The sequence below is a fragment of the Anser anser genome, assembly GCF_964211835.1.
Source record: "Anser anser genome assembly, contig: HAP1_SCAFFOLD_87, whole genome shotgun sequence".
NCBI classification, from domain to species: domain Eukaryota; kingdom Metazoa; phylum Chordata; class Aves; order Anseriformes; family Anatidae; genus Anser; species Anser anser.
This window is the reverse complement of record NW_028153517.1, coordinates 440,357-457,786: the sequence shown is the minus strand read 5'-3', so window position 1 is coordinate 457,786 and position 17,430 is coordinate 440,357.

Here is a 17,430-nt window from a genome sequence, read left to right as displayed (position 1 = left end):
GAGGGATGATGACAATGTGCTGCTAGAACTAATAGGATGAAAAACTTGGACAGCATAGGATGGAATTGTTTGGCCTGTGAGGACTTACCTGTAACATTGAGATGAGGCTCAAGGAACCTCCTGATTTTGGATCTCAAGATCAATATGATTCCTCATCCAGGGACAATGAACAGTTTACCATTGGTTTTTAAGAAAAACAGGTAGTCAGTTGCTGACTGTTTCATACAAATACAATAACATGAGAAAAAATTATAATTTCCTTCTCAGGTCCAGGAATAGTAAGAATTGGAGCAGGAATCAACGGCAGCAGTAGGTACACAGGGTTAATGCAGGATGTAAGGCTTTATGAGCGTAAGTTGACACGAGCAGAGATCTATGAACTTCATGCAACTCCTGCAAAAAGTGATGTCCACCCTGTCTCTGGGTATTTGGAGTATTGGCAAGGAGAGACCAATAAATCATTCATCGTGTCTGCAAAGGATGACAAAGAGGAAGAAGGAGAAGAATTATTCATACTAAAGCTCATTTCTGTGCGTGGTGGAGCTCGAATTTCACAAGAAAACACCACAGCAAGATTAAGAATACAGAAAAGTGATAATGCTAATGGTTTATTTGGCTTCACTGGAGCATGTATCCCTGAGGTAAGGTGGTCATAATGGAAATTGTAGGTGATATTTCAGGCACAGAAAGCTAAATGGCAGGACCAAGTGACCTGAACAAACCCTAGATTTTGCAGTGTTTGCTTTTGTGGTTAAGCAAAGTTTTCCTAGGATTTGGAGATGCATATGTTCTGTTAATACAACCTCAGTTCCACTGGGATTTACTATATAATTTTAAAAAACTAAAGAAAAAAATGGTTAAGAAAATTTAGTTTACTATATAAACTGAAGACTAAGGCTTAATTTTTTTTTTCTAGAAAAATATTTTACCTTCACTTCTGTTACATTTGAGTTACCAGTTAAAACGTAAGATTTAATTCTCTGGTTTTTTTTTGAGAATGGATTATTGCAAAGATTTTTATTTTAGTTTTCTGTGTCACATGATGTGTTTGAGATAATTTTACTAGAGATCATGCAATGACAAAGTGTTATGGATTTTTCCACCTTCATTTGCTGTCATAAACTAAGTTATAATTTGCATATGTTTGATGTCAGTTGGTTGATTTAGTAGTGGTTTTTTTTGTTGTTTTAGTTTTAACAGATGAAATCTTTTTTCAGTGGTATCCATTCTATATGCAGAGTGTAAACTTGCTACTTTTTGAGGAGGCTTGAAATAAACATAAATCATTCTTTACTTCTTTAATCAATTATAAGGGGGAATAACATGATAGCTATCTCTACTGGTATTGGATTATTTTGTGGAAAAAAAAATTTAATACAGTTTTCATTTGGGAACTCTTATGAGCTTTAATTACATTCTTTTTTAATCAAAGTGCTTATGATGTTTTTAAAATAACTGTCTTGCCTGAGTGATACTAGTTTTCAGTTTGGTTCAGTTTGCTTATTGTGTGCCTACCATATGCTATGATAATAGATTCCTTCAGGTTCAAGTACCTCTGATACGCTGTGATGCCACAGATCATCAGCCAACCATGAAGAAAAAAAATAATTATATGGCACGGTAATTGTTTTGCACCTATCATATGTCCATTTCACCAGGGAAGTATTAGAGCTCTTAGTGGTGATGCAGGAACACAGCATTTTTTTACCAGTAGTTTAACTGTGCATATCTGTCTACTAGGCAGCTGAAGTCACACACAGTATCTATGCTTTCTTACAAAGCAGCCCTGAAATTTATCTAATGCATAAGATAGCTTTAACCTTTCCAATAACTTTCAGATAAAATTATTTTCTATGTTAATTTTATGAACGTTATTTTCTAAAATAGAAGGTCAGTACCAATTAAAGCTTCATTCCAGAGACGTGAAGTTGTCGCTGCAGAAGTCATGTTATCTGTGAAGATACAGAATTGTAAGGAGGACAGTAGAAGAGAAAAATCTGTTTTTCTGAATGATGATGGTATAGTTTATTTCTATCCATAGTGTGTCTGGTTAGAGAAAGTGCTGATCCAAATCTTTCTTTAAATTATTGCTAAGGAAAATTACAATATTGACGTTATTATAAAGCAATAGTTTCATTTGCTTTCGACAGGTACATTTCAAGCATATTGATTCTGTCTCTGACGCATAGTTTTAGGAAAGGGGTTGTGTCCAGGACGAACTGCAGTGTATTGTTATTTGTTACCTTAATAGTCCTCAGGGAGGCATCAGACTTTTGCAGATTCCACTAGGATTGTTCTGATTGGCATCAAGGTCAGTTTCAGCTTCCTAACACTCCAAAAGAGCTGAAAGTAACATGACAGCAATTTTTTACTTGAACATTTGTCTGGCATTAAATATTTTCGTGTTATTTAATGAAATTGCCTTGATTTACTTTGACAGTAATAAACGTTCCAAATTTTTGCTTTCTTCCAGACTGCTGATGAAGGTTCCACTATATCCTGTGTTGTGGAGCGTACAAGGGGAGCCCTAGACTATGTGTATATAAAGTACATTATCTCACAGGTTGATTCCACTGGCATTAATTACTCTGTTACCGATTTTTCTAATAGCAGTGGCACTATCACATTCGTTCCTTGGCAGAGATCAGAGGTAAACCCTACCTTCCTATTAACAATTCATCCTGTCCTTTACAAACCTCCTGGAAAATACCTTCTGAGGGTGCTTGGCTGGTTTGCATACTAGAGAGTGTTTACTTCACATGGCTTTTCTTATTATTATTTTTTATTTTGTTATTTTATGTTGTTATTTTTTTGTTATATATATATTTTCTTTCTTTCTTTTTTTCCATCCCTGACAACAAGAAAGTGTTATTTGTAGCTCTGTGTATATGTCAGTTCAAAAGTCACCATGTGTGCATGTACATATTAGATATATGTACATATACATAAAAAATATTAACTGTATTTATGTGTATGTGTACATATACTTTAAAAAGTGTAGATAGTCCATGTACTTTCGAAATTGGAAAATGATCAGGTTTGATCTGAGTGTTGTAACTCAAATTTATGTCCACAACAATTAAATAGGCAATAGTAAGATTCATTGCTGTTCTTGCACTCAAGGCTATCCAGGTTCTGTCTCCTTTTAAATTCAAAATCAGAAACAGGAGATTAAAGGTGTTCTTGTAACAATAGCTGTTTTTGAGTCTCCCTGAAATGATTACTGTCTGCTTTAATCTATTCCTCTGCATAAAGTGTGCGAGCAACTGGAACATAAGGAAATTATTCAATATTCTGGCCTTAGAGACACCTGAAATTGGTAATCAGAATTGCATCTCTGAGTTGGGGGAGAGAAAGAGAAATGATACATAAGGGAAGCTTTAGCTGCTTCTGAGAAAGCTTTCTAAAAGTCTTACGAAATTCCTTATCTGAATTAGTTTAAAAAAAAAAGAAAAAGAAAAAAGAAATACCAGGATACCAGGATACACTGAAGAGTAGGAATTCAAAGCTACAGAGGCCCACAATTAAAAAATTATGTGGGCAGACTGGAGGTCCAAAAGAGGGCCAGAAAGATGATCAAAGAGCTGGAGAACCTGTCCTCTAAGGAAAGACTCAAGGGATTAGATCTTTTCACCCTTTAGAAGGGGACTTTGATCCCATTATTACAGTACCTAAAGGGCAGCTCCAGAGTTGACAGAGGCTCTCTCTTCTCAAGAAACCACAGGAGAAGACAGAGGGCAAAGAGTACAAAGATAGAGTGGGAGAGGTTTTGTCTTGAAATTTTTTACAACTACTGGAACGACTTCCTTAGGGACAGGGTCGGGTTGTCCCGACCTCAGCATCTGGGCCAGGGCAATCCCAAGCACAAACACAGGCTGGGCAGAGAAAGCACTGAGAGCACCCCTTGGGGGGGGAAGGACCTGGGCGTGGTGGTTGATGAGAAGCTCGACATGAGCCGGCAATGTGTGCTTGCAGCCCAGAAAGCCACCCGTACCCTGGGCTGCACCAACAGCAGCGTGGGCAGCAGGGCGAGGGAGGGGGCGAAGGAGGAAATTCTTCCCTCAGAGGGCGGTGAGGCCCAGGCCCAGGCTGCCCAGAGGAGCTGCGGCTGCCCCATCCCTGGCAGAGCCCAAGGCCAGGCTGGATGGGGCTGAGGGCAGCCTGGGCTGGGGGGAGGTGTCCCTGCCCATGGCAGGGGGTGGCGCTGGGTGGGCTTTAAGGTCCCTTCCAGCCCAAACCAATGTATGGTTCTATGGTAGAATTCCCATCACCAGGGGTGCTTAAGATGCAGTTGAACATGGTGCTGGATTATTTCATCTATTTTTTTTTTTTCCATGAAACATTGAACTTCATCTTTTGATGTCCCATCCAACGTGGGCTGTCCTATGATTAAAATTCTGTGGTAATAAACAGCGTGTGCTAGAAATAGAAATAAAAATAATCTGTTTCAATGAATTCAATCCTGATGTACAGCACAGAATTGTTAAATTTATTTGAAGAAGTGGTGCGGGACCACAGTACTGTAGAAACAACATACACTTTCTATTATTGTTTGTATAATAAGGATGAATTGTGAGTAGAAAATACCATCCTCAGTTTCACTTATATCAGGCTGCAGAAGTCAATGTGGACTCAAATTCGCTGAAGTCATTTGCAGGGATCCCAGTGACTTCACTAGAACTGTGAATCTGGATAATGTGATGACTGGCAAAAGCGTGTGGTATCTGAAAATAGTTCATTCATGTTATAATAGTTTGTTCATTCAGCTTTATTTCTCTGTGAAATGATATTACTGCATTTCATACAATCATATATAGCAGAAATTTCCAAAGCTTTTCTAGCATGGCAACATAGACGAGGCCCACATTACTCTATCTAGTGGCAGAAAATGGCTGATGTAGGCTCTTGCTACACAGCTTACTGGTCCAATTTACTGCATACATACAGAGGAGCTAATGTGCATGGCTCTAAGAAACGGGCTGGTAGCAAGCTGCTCTTCAGGTGGGATATCCTAAGGGACTTTCAACTGACATTTGTAATCTACTCATTACCATGCCTCTAAATATGATCAGCTACTTAAATGTTTTCTATATGTTTGTCCGACCATATCGAAACATAAAGAAAGATGGAATTTTCTGAAGTGAATGTGTTAGCGTGTTTAGAGCAAGGTTATGTTAGTAAATCGTATGATCTGCAGGTCAAAGTGTCAGGTGGTATAATAAGCTCAATTTATTTGCTCTCTAAATTGGATTAATCACTGTAATGTCTCTTCATAAGCATAATTTCAAAAAGATTTTAAAATTTATCAGATATTTCATGTTCAGTACATGGAAATTAAACTCTGCTTTTGTGAAGATATACAAAACCAACCAAACAAGTATTTATTATCACTTATTTATGTAGTTTGAAACAATTCAGAAAATATGCCTTCCATTTCCAGTAGCTTGGAAGCATTGTTTTTGGAAAGCATATTCTAGACATAAAATGTTATCTTAGAAATTAGTTGAATTTATGTGGAGAGCAAAAATAGTGTCCTTTGCTTTCAGAACTATACAGCAGATACAGCTGACTGACTAATCAAAGAATGTTGCATGGTTTGATTTCTCCATGATTTGGTCCTTCTCTAGGTGTTAAATTTGCATGTTATTGATGATGACATTCCGGAGTTAAATGAATATTTCCGTGTGACATTAGTCTCTGCAGTGTCTGGAGATGGGAAACTAGGTTCAACTCCTACCAGTGGAGCAAGTATAGATCCAGAAAAGGAAACTACTGATATCAGCATCAAAGCCAGTGACCACCCATACGGTAACAATGATGGGAATTATACAGCTTTGTTTCAGATTATTGTGTAGTTCTTTCCAGTCAGATGAAAACTTTGCTTGGTTGTAATAGTTGAGGAAGCAATCTCATATATTCCACTTTATCTAACTTGAATTAATTCATTGTTTATATACATGAATGAATACTGAATTAGTTTTCTTTTATAATTTTACAAAAAGGCCTCAAATCTTCCCTGACCAAACAAGCAATGATTCTCTTGTGAGGGCAAATAAAGGCTCTGCATGTAGTTGATCCTGTCCAGGTTTTTCATCAAATGAGAATTCCTGACAATGAGAGTCATTTCTCCATATGTCTTGTACCAGTAAATACGCAAAACCGTGGCCTGTGAGGCTCTTTTGGGAAGAGAAGGTTTTATTATTGTGCTGTGCCTTTTATCAAGACTGACAAGAATATCAGTGAGAGAGGGTAAGGCACACAGCACATCTCTGGAAATAGTGTGATTGAGGCTTAAGGGTATACTGGTATATGTGGTTTTTAATTTCAGAACCATCACAAGATATGTTATCAATCACTTTATTTAAATTGTTTATCATCTTTAAAATTTGTTATGAAAAGCCATGTAAGTAGTAATTCTTGTCTTCCAGGTCTGCTCCAGTTCTCTGTGGGGCCACCTCCTCAGCCAGGTGATAAAATGATTCTTCCAGCCTCTTCTGTGCCCCATATTACTATTAAAGAAGAAGCTGGACACGTCAGATTACTGGTAGTTCGTGCACAAGGCCTTCTTGGAACAGTTCTGGTGGAATACAGAACAGTGCCAGTCACAGCTTTCAGTCCCAAAGATTATCAGGTATGGCAACTGCCAAGGTGGTATAATTGTTTTGGAATTAATTAGAGTTATTTATCGTGGAGATAGCTTTCAGTTTGACTGCTCTAGCCCAGCTATGATTCTTTCACAGAAAGACTACTTTACAAGGTGATGTGGCAAATGGATATGTAATATTCACTTAAAAATATACATCATGTGACTTCTCCATTCTTTTCTCTGCAGTAAGTTGCATTGTCTAGGAAAAGCCTCTGGTTTTGAACTTTTTTTTTTTTTCTTAACAGAGTTTTCAGTGTAGCAATTTGTGAGTTTTGCTGTTGTTACAGACCATATTATTCAAGTGCATGTACAGGTTAACATTATGCTTGTACATACTGGGATTTGTATATGCCTAGCAAAATAACCTGCGTGTATCTGCACTTGCTTGTCCAACTGATCATTTGTGCAGAAAAATAAGAAAAATGTACATGAATGCAGATGCTCACCAGTATGTCAACTTAGATGTCTTCTTCTTTTTTTTTTTCTTTTGTAAAACAGATTTTTCAGATTTTTTTTTAAAGCTTAAGTGAGGAAAAGTAGATGTTTTGAAAAAGACAAAATGAAGGTTCTGTTTCTTTTTTTTACATGGATGAAAACATTAGACTTGAACAAAAATATGAAGAGCTCTTATATTGCAGGCTGTTGTGGGTACACTGGAATTTCAGCCAGGAGAAAGATACAAGTACATTACTGTTAACATCACTGATAATACTATTCCTGAATTAGAAAAAACGTTTAAAGTGGAGCTGTTGAACCCAGAGGGAGGAGGTAAGGCACATATATCAGTCCCTTAGTTGTATTTTCATGACCTCTACTCGTTCATAAAAATCTTGTCTTTCTTGGCATTATTTTCTATGTTATTTCTGAAAACAAACAAAAAGCACCTCTACATCCCCACCCCCATACAGCTGTCTTTTTTCGTAGGGAAGAACTGTTCCTCAGTTCTTTTCTTAATCCTTGGTGGAAACAACCAGATCCCATAGCAAGTATATTATTACCATGTATTAGGGAAAGTGTATCACTGCCATCTGTTAGGTCATCTAAAGGCAATTGCTGCTTTTCACTTTGTATAACTTCATGGTTGGTAATGAGAACTAAAATAATGCAAAAATATATTAGCAATATGTTGCATTTCAAAAATATGGAATATTTATAAAATATTTAAGGCTAAACAGTCAAAGTGTTGTGTTTTTGTTTGTTTGTTTTGGTTTTTTTTTGTTTTGTTTTGTTTTTTCTTCCACATGAGTGAAATCAGAAGAACTGCAATACATAGGTCAAATGGATTATAGCAGTAATAGGCTGTGGATGTTGAGGGCCATAGGGAGTTTGCTGAGCTGTAGCTGCAGAGGTAGCTCGTAGATAACTGTCTGTAAGAACAAGACAAACACTTGAAAGAATTATTGGTTTGAAGGGCTAGTCTGAAGGGACGGCAAAGCATAGTGGTGCTGCCACATAAACCCCTGAATACCTTACAGATTTTTTTTTCCATTTGAGAAAAATTTTAACGGAGATTGTAAAGCTTGTTGGAGGGAAAAGTAATTAGAAACACTGACAGCCATAAATTGATTTTTTTTTTTTAAACTGATGTTATTTTTTTAAACAATTCAGAAATTGCAAGTGTGGTCCCTTCTGGGAGGATGTATCAGATTTCCTTGAATTAATCCAGCTCTCTGCTATGATTGTATGTGTCTATGGTGCAACATGGTCTCAGTGATTCTTTTGGTAAAGTCTTGAGACTTTTCACGTATTTTGTCTTTTTGGTTGAATAGTTGTTTTGTTAAAAGGAGTCAAACTTTTCTCTTTCAAATTGTTGTGACAGAAAATTTACAACTAACTTTAGTAATCCAGTAACTATATAGCCTTTTTAAAATGAGCCTTCTTTTTGGCCTTTCCAACACAAACACAAAGCTTATGAAGTCCCCATTAGTTAAGTTTTCTGCAGATTTTCCCAACATTTTCACTTTGTGAGAAAATATTAGAATAAGGAGCTTGAGGGACTTTATCGTCTCCCCTACCTTTTTTTTTTTTTTTTTTTTCAATTTAGATTCCTCCATGACAAGCCTCAGTTAGGAGTGAGAAAGGGGAAATACAAAATGGGGACACAAAGAGGGAAAGAGAGGAAAGATAAACTATGTGTATGTGTTTTCTTTCATTCTGACTTCCCATTGCTATTTCCAATGTCATAAATTAAGTAAGAGGTGGCATATGTAAATATTTCAGTCTTTATTAGAACTCCTGTACACTTTCAGAAGCAAAGTTGATACCTTCCTAGAGTGCTTCCCTCTTTTTTTCCTGTTGTCCAGAATAGTTTAAATTTCTCTTTGCTTGCGCTCTGATTTATAAATGTATATATGTGTATATATCTGTATGTCTGTCATCTTAAAGTTGCTGAGCTCTTTAGAAATGATGGCAGTGGTAGTGGTGATGGGAACATGGATTTCTTCCTTCCAACTGTCCATCAGCATGGTAAGCATTTTGGATTAATCTTTATTTCTTTATGCTAACTGTAATATCCCTCATGAACTACACTACTGACACAGTTTATCATAGTGTTATTTTGCTTGTGGTTTGAGATATATCATAGAGTCCTGTCAAAACATTCTTTCCCATTTTAAAAAAGGCTTAATTTCAACAACAGTCAATACTAACCGTAATACAGAAAATAACAGCTTCTCTATCTTCAAAGCTGTATTTTTATAGAACACAATGTAGTTATTCCAGAAGTAGTTAGAAAAATTAGCTTTGTTTGTAAATTTTGTAAAATTTTCTGGAGAGCAAAGAGGAGAGAAACTTTTTAAATTTAAGGTAATTTAAAAATTACCTGACTGTGTGTTTTGATACTTTCTTTTGCCACTTGCTTTATGCTTTGATCTCTGCATCTCAAAAATACTCTTAATAAAAAGTGGTGTTAGCTCTTTTTTTTCTAAAAGAATGCTTTGATTATTTTTCATTTTTGAAGTCTATTTTTGTCACAACATACAGAAAACAAAGATAATTTAATCTTGAGAAAATTAAAAACATACAATATGCAGAAATAAGATGAAAACAAAAGCACCTACTATGAGGGAAACGCTAATGATGGTGGATTTTGAATTAAACCCTAGAGACCTGAAAATATTGTGTTAGCACCCATTATCGAAATCAAATAATTTATTCCACAGTGACAGCCTGATTTTCTGTTTTATTTGAAAATACAAAGGAGTTCAGTTTGAACCTGAGAGTAAGTCTGTGGTTTAACCACTTTTTGGAACTTCCTGGGAAGTGTTGTTTCCTCTTCTGTGTTTCCAGATTTTTTTTAAAATGCCAGGCTCTTTCTCTTTCTAAGCAGCAAGTTATCTCACACAAGATGATCATTATAGTAGTAGAATTTCCTGGACTAGCTTTTTCTTTGTTCCAGCTTCAGTTAAAATAGTACCTGCTTTTGTCCTGTCTGCACTGCTTACACTGTGTTTTACCACGTAACTCTCCCCTACCCTAAATTCTAGTTCATTTTCCTTAATTAGACAAGTAATTTTATTTTTGATCCTCTCTTAAAATATTTGCATTTTATATGTTGCTTTGGAGTGTTGTTCCATAGAAGGGCTGCCAGGACTGCATTATTGAAAGTGAGTTCCTTATCCATGTGGATAATTATTCCACATTTAAAACAAAAAAAAAACACACCACAAAATGCAAAACAGCAGAAATATTCCAGTTATGCTTTTCTGTGTGCTTTTTGTAACAAACTTCCTTAGCTTTTAAGAAAAGATGGTATAAAAAAATAACTCATTTTGGCACTTGCACTTACAGCCAGCTTGGGAATTGCATCCCACATCGTTGTGACTATTGAGGCTTCTGATGATGCTCATGGCGTCTTTGAGTTCAGTACTGAGTCACTCTCGGTAAATGGAACTGAGCCTGAAGATGGAGATAGCAATATTATGTTGCAGGTTAGAAAGTTTTGGGTCTCATATTGCTATGCAATCCTCTTTTATGTCTATTTTACAGAGCATTCTGCAATATTTTTATAATAGGTCTACAGCATTTTAACTTAACTTTATCATGTACATTTGTCTTGACATTTTATACTTCACTTTCTAAAGTGTATCTTTCAGCTTAAAACTAAAATGTTTTATATAAGTTTAAATTTACTTCTACTTGTTTACATTTGAGGTATGAATATTTTAAAGTAAGTGCTGATGACACAACAAATACAGCAAAGCTAAGATGATAAAGATTACACTGTTTTTAAAATTAGTTTATTTTTAACTCATCATGTCAATGACTTTGCACTGTATATAATGGAGGGGCTGGATTGTGTGCAGCTTGCAGTTGGCAATGACATGCTTAAGATCCTCCGGGTAAGGATTAAGGGACATGGAAATAAGTTATAACAATAAGATGAAGTTGTTGTGGGAGTCTGCTATAGACCACCCAGCCAGGAGGACAACATTGCCAAATTATTCTATAATGAACTAAGGGATATCTCTAGGTCATCTGCCCTTGTCCCTGTGGGTGACTTCAACTTCCCAGATGTTAGCTGGGAATACCATACAGCCAATACAAACAGGTACTGGAAATTCCTGAGGCACGTTAACAATGACTTGTTGGTACAGTTACTCTGGAAGCTGACTAAGAAAGGTGCCCTCCAGATTTGTTGCTTGTAAACAGTGAGGGTCTTGTGGGTGAAGTGGTGATTGGAGGCTGTCCTGGCCATAGTGACCATGAGATGGCTGAGTTTAAAATCTTTGGTAATAGGAGGAAAACTGCCAGCAAAAGTTCAGCCCTAGCTATGGAGACAGCAGACTTCAGACTACTCAGTGAACTAGTTTGTGAGGTCCCCTTGGAACCTGCTTTTGAAGGTATTGGAGTCCATCAGTGCTGGTTAGTTAAGTAACACCTCTTAAGAGCACAGGAACAGGCAATTCCAAAGAGTCAGAAGTTGAGCAAGCTGGGCAGAAGGCCAGCTTGGCTGAGCAGGGATCTTATTCTAGAATTTAGGCGAAAAAGGAAAATCTGTGGGCATTGGAAGCAAGGTCAGTTGAACAAGGACTACAGAGGTGATGTTCACTCAGAGTTGAAGCTGGCCAGTACTGTGGGGACAACAAAAAGTGCTTTTTTTAAAGGATGCTAACAGCAAAAGGAGGAGCAGAGAAAACATTGATCCATTACTTGTTGAGGTTGGTAACCTCACAAATAAGTACGCCAATAAAGCAGAGGTTAATGCCTTCTTTGCCTCTGTCTTTAACACCAATGATGGGCTCGGGGACACCCAAAGCTCTGAATTTCAGGACTGTGATGATGATAAACTCCCAGCCAACTTTGAACTTGTGCAGGATTTGCTGCTCCAGCTGGATGCATATAAGTCTATGGGGTCCAGTGGGATTAATCCCAAAGTACAGAAAGAGCTGGCTGATGTCATTGCAAGACCTCTCTCAATAATTTTTCAATAGTCTTGGAGTCTGGAGAGGTCACAGTTGACTGGAATTAAGTTAAACGAGGAAGTGCTGGATTCTGCACCTGGCAAGGGGCAATGCTGGCTGTACGGACAGGCCTGGGGACAAGAGGCTGAAGAGCAGCCCCATGGAAAGGGATCTGGGGGTTTTGCTTGACAGCAAGAGAAATATGAACCAGCAGTGTGCCTTAGCAGCCAAAATGGTCAACTGTGTTCTGGAGCATAAGGCACAGCAATGCTGGATGGTCAAGGGAAGGGATTGTCCTGCTCTGCTCTGTGCTGGTGAAGCCTCACCTCTAGCACTGTGTGTGCTACAATATATGAAGGACATAAACTATTAGAGAGCATCCAAAGGAGGGCTACTATGGTGGTGAAGGGTCTAGAGGGCAAGAAGTATGAGGAGCGGCTGAGGTCCCTGGGTTTGTTCAGCCCAGAGCAGAGCAGGCCGAGGGCAGGCCTCATGGCGGCCTGCAGCTCCCTCACGAGGGGAGCGGAGGGGCAGGCGCTGAGCTCTGCTCTCTGGGGACAGCGACAGGACCCGAGGGAACGGCATGGGGCTGGGACAGGGGAGGGTCAGGCTGGGGGTTAGGGAAAGGTTCTGCACCCAGAGGTGGTCGGGCACTGGGACAGGCTCCCCAGGGACATGGTCACAGCACTGAGCTGCCAGAGTTCAAGAAGCATTTGGACTACTCTGTCAGACATGCGATTTGATTTTGGGTGGTCCTGTGTGGAGTCAGGTGTTGGACCTGATAATCCCTGTGGATCTTTTGTAACTCAGGATATTCTGTGATTCTGTGACTTTGCTGTATGCCATTTTACACTTTTATGTTCTTCTTTCTTATAGTACAAAGAAATACATAAATCTTTGTGTTTTCCACTTAGGTTGTGAGAACTCATGGGGCCCTGTCTGAGGTGACTCTGTATTGGGTCATAGTCTGTGATCTTACAGAAGACCTGGTCTCTGCATATGGGAATGTAACATTTGATGTTGGCCAAGTGAGAGCAAATATTACCATACAAGTTTCTCCTGACAACGTGCCTGAACTGGATCAGGTGTTTTCAGTTTTGATCATCAATGTGTCCAGTGGTCGTCTTGGAAATCACACTAATGCAACATTAACAGTTTTAGCTAATGATGATCCATATGGACTGTTCATCTTTTCTGAGAGAAACAGACCAATAAAAGTTGAGGAAGAAACAAAAAATATCTCCCTGACAATAGTAAGGCTTGGTGGTCTTCTTGGTACAGTAGTGGTTACATACAGAACTTTAGGTGATGATGAAAAGTCACCCTTTCTTCCACCTGATGTTGTTAGAGCAATACAAGGAGAAGATTATATACCCATTACTGGTTATGTGATCTTCGCAGCCAATGAAAGCGAAGCCACAATATCTTTGCCTATTTTGGATGATTATGATCCTGAGAGGTCAGAATCTGTTTTTGTGGAGCTAAACAATACTGTTTTGATCGACAAAGTACAGGATCGGCCAAGTAAGTGTCTTTCATATGTAAACCAAAAGCTTAAATATGTAGGCTAATATTTATATTTAATAGGATAAAATGCAGCAATTGAAATTACAGTAAAATTTTACCTCTGCCTAACTCTGTATAGTTAAGAATCCTGTAAGTTATATGTCAGAGTATCTCACATTAAGTATGAAGATTCTGTGTGTCAGCATATATTTCCTTTACCACAAAATTTTGTCAGGGGTGGACATTTCTTTCTCCCTTCTGCATCTGCTTTATCCCAGGTGTTTTAGGCCAACTGTATTACTGTATTGGTTTTGTGTGCTAATACCTGCTCACCTGTTGTTTCTGTAAAGCACAATGATAGGAAATAAGCTAGTTGCACTTACTGAAAGCGAAAAAAGCCTTTTAAACATTAAGTGGTGTAGAATTGCAGCTTCATGCTGGCTTTTTAGCGTAGAGGATGTTTGCCCGATCAGATAAATTCAGGTCATTACAGCCTTATTTATGCTTAAGAGCTTCTTGGCATGCCTAATTTCCCTTCCCTCTCCCCCATGACTCTCCCACATTAATCTTGATTTTTAAGGGAAACACTACAAAAAATTCTACTGGGAAACTGAAAGGTTACTTATAGTTCATCATTGCTAGTGTAAAATTCTATTGTCCTATGGACAAATAAATAAGTAATTTTGCTAGTACCTCACCTCTTCAAAGAACTGGTGTTTTGTATGCTCCACAGCAGGGTAGAATAATAAGTTAGTAAGAATGTGGATTTTCTGACATAATATAATTCAAACATCAAAAATATGCTTGTGCAGTTTGTAGTTATATTTTGTCCAAATCTAAAATGAAAATTTTATTGAAAGCTAGTAGTGGCCATCCACTAAACTCAGGTGTATGTATATGAACGGTATAGCCATATATAGGAGGCATTTCAGGCTTGCTCTAAGAGGTTTTTTTTATATTTCAGTTGTAAATTCTCCTCGTCTTGGATCAGTGGGTGAGACTATAGCTCATGTAATTATCAATGCCAATGATGATGCTTTTGGAACACTTCAGCTTTCAGCTTCAGCTGTGCGAGTTGCTGAAAATTATGTTGGACCAATCATTAACGTGACCAGAACTGGGGGAATTTTTGCAGATGTTTCTGTGAAATTCAAAGCTATGCCAATAACTGCAACAGCTGGTAAGAAATCAAAATAGCAGAAATACACATTCTGTGTTAAACCAGAAAGAGCATACTGTATGCTTCGAGTAACCAAAGCAAGCAAGTGTGTATTGAATGCAGTCTAGTAAAACAAGTAGAAAAAATACCAAAGTGTGAGATACTTACTGAGTGTACTTAGGAGACAGGAATTCAGGTCCTATAGAAGAGACCTTACATCAAATTTAAAAAAACTCAGAGATATCATCACTGAAGAATCTAGCAAGAAAACTAAGGAAAGGAATTGGCTGTTTGTTTCCCTGGTGGCCACTCACTTTCTCAAAAAAATAAAATAAAATAAAAAATCCTGTAGTAGTATATATAGCTAGTACTTAGTCCTTTGTACATATTTCAACCTACCATACATGGCTTATTTGAGTTTCTTGGAGGGAAATTGAGAGCTGGTGACTCCTCTGTGAAACAGACAAATGTTAAGCACAATTCAAGAAGACTTTTACTTTGCAAATGAAAGGTAAAGCTCTCAGGTGATCCCTGAAAAGCTCCACGAGGGAAGGAGTGACCTTATGTCCTTTAGTAAAATCTCCTTTGAAAAAGGTACTTCTGTTTCATTTTATCTCTTGGAAAGCCAGACAACTATCAGAAATCAAATATAGAAATGTCACAGTTGTGTGATCTTCTCAATGGAAGATAATAATGGACCTTTTGTAATTGCTTCTTGGACTGACAGTGTAAACTCTGTTTTGGCCAAGATGAGATTTATTTTCATCCATCCAGATATCTAAAAGGCACTAGGAAATAAACAATTGTATTTTCTGGGTATGAAGATAAAGAAAAAAAAAAACACAAAAAAACACACCAACATATGAACACAAGGGAATGCAAAAAGAACAGATAAATATTAGTGCTGATAAACATTAGTGATGTTTCATAATGAACCAGAATGCCTTAATATTCTTCTGTGTTTTGATTGTTTTGTTATTTTTTCATGTACAAATCTAGGTGAGGACTACAGTGTAGCCTCATCAGATGTTGTCTTACTAGAAGGAGAAACAAGTAAAGCTGTGCCAATTTATATAATTAATGATATCAATCCTGAAGTTGAGGAGTCCTTTTATGTTCAGCTGCTGAATCAAACGACAGGAGGAGCCTTGCTTGGATCTTTGACGAGGGCAGTCATAACCATTGAGGCTTCTGATGACCCGTTTGGATCCTTTGGTAAATGAGTCTTATTTGCATATTTTCTCTTGTCCAGTAGCAATCTGCTGATTTGTGGGTGAGTTATTACTGGGCAATGGAATAAAAATTTTCAGAATACAAAAAGGGAAGTCTGGATGAACACAGTAAAGGACAAAATAAGATAAACTAAATTAAAACGTGTAAGTAAGGGCAAATGGTGCCCTTATATAGCGAAATTGAAGCATTCAGTCAACTTATATATCAAGATTTTGTGAGACGAAGGTGGATTTTGGAGTCTCCTAATGGGGATGGATTTTAATTTAATTTGTATTTTTTTATCTATTCTAAATGTTGCATTTCTGCAATAGCTTGAAGCTTAAGTTTACATGCCAAAACCTGTTTAGATAGTGCAGTGTCATTGTTTTACAAAATAATCAGGCAAAGCAGGTTTAAATATCTGGGGAAATTGGAAAGTACAAATATGACTTAAATTGCATTCTTGTATGTTCTGGTTGTTAGTTATTGTAGTTTTTCTTCTTTCTATCATTATCAGTAAAATGGATTGTGGACACTTTCCAAAAATAGTTTCATTACACAGGTTTTGAGAAAAAAATGGTAATTTCAAAAATTTAATGACATTTTAGAAATTTATCTTTTCTATTTATTTTTTCTATTTCAGTATTTCTGGTGTATGTTTTCCAGCCATTTTATTTGACTTACTCTTTCTCCCTTTAGTACCCTACTTTATTTCAGTTATTCCATTTTATCAGCAAAATGTAAAGGAAATTGACAAAAGTAAATAATTCCACATGGATAATTCATTAACTTCATTCTTAACAACTAAAGATTTTATACAAGAAAGACTTATATTTGAAACAATTTAGATGGAATATGTTGACACATTTTTTCCATACGTGACATAAAAAATGATAAAAAATTTCCTCACTGGGAAAAATTACCTTCTGACCGTCTTCTAAAAACTTAGATCATGGCTAGCCTTGAACAATGGATACGTTGGAATAAACTCTTGGGTGGGGGCTGAATTTTCATGCCAATTTTATTTGCAGATAAAATGATACTGAAAGTTCAATTTGAAGTTTAAACCTGATTAACATTTTTTTAATTGTGCAAATGAATGCAATCAAGTGAAATAAAATATATAATTCAGTAACTAGGATGGTGTTTTTATTTTAAATATTACTGTTAATGAAATACACCTCTTTGTGCTGCACTTCAGTGTTCCAGATGACCGAATTTACTGTGGAGGAGCCTGAATCTGGATCAGTACCCATAAATCTGCCAGTAATCCGCAATGCTGGGACACTTGGTAACGTTACTGTTGAGTGGGTTGCTACCATTGGTGGACACCCTGCTGATGAGGACTTGCAGGTTGCCTCAGGCAATATTACTTTTGCCCCTGGGGAAGCCTTTCAGATGCTACTATTGGAAATCCTGGCTGATGATGTTCCAGAAATAGAAGAAGTAAGTCAAGCACTTACATCTTCCTTGAAGATGGTATTAATTTTGACTTGTTCTAGAAA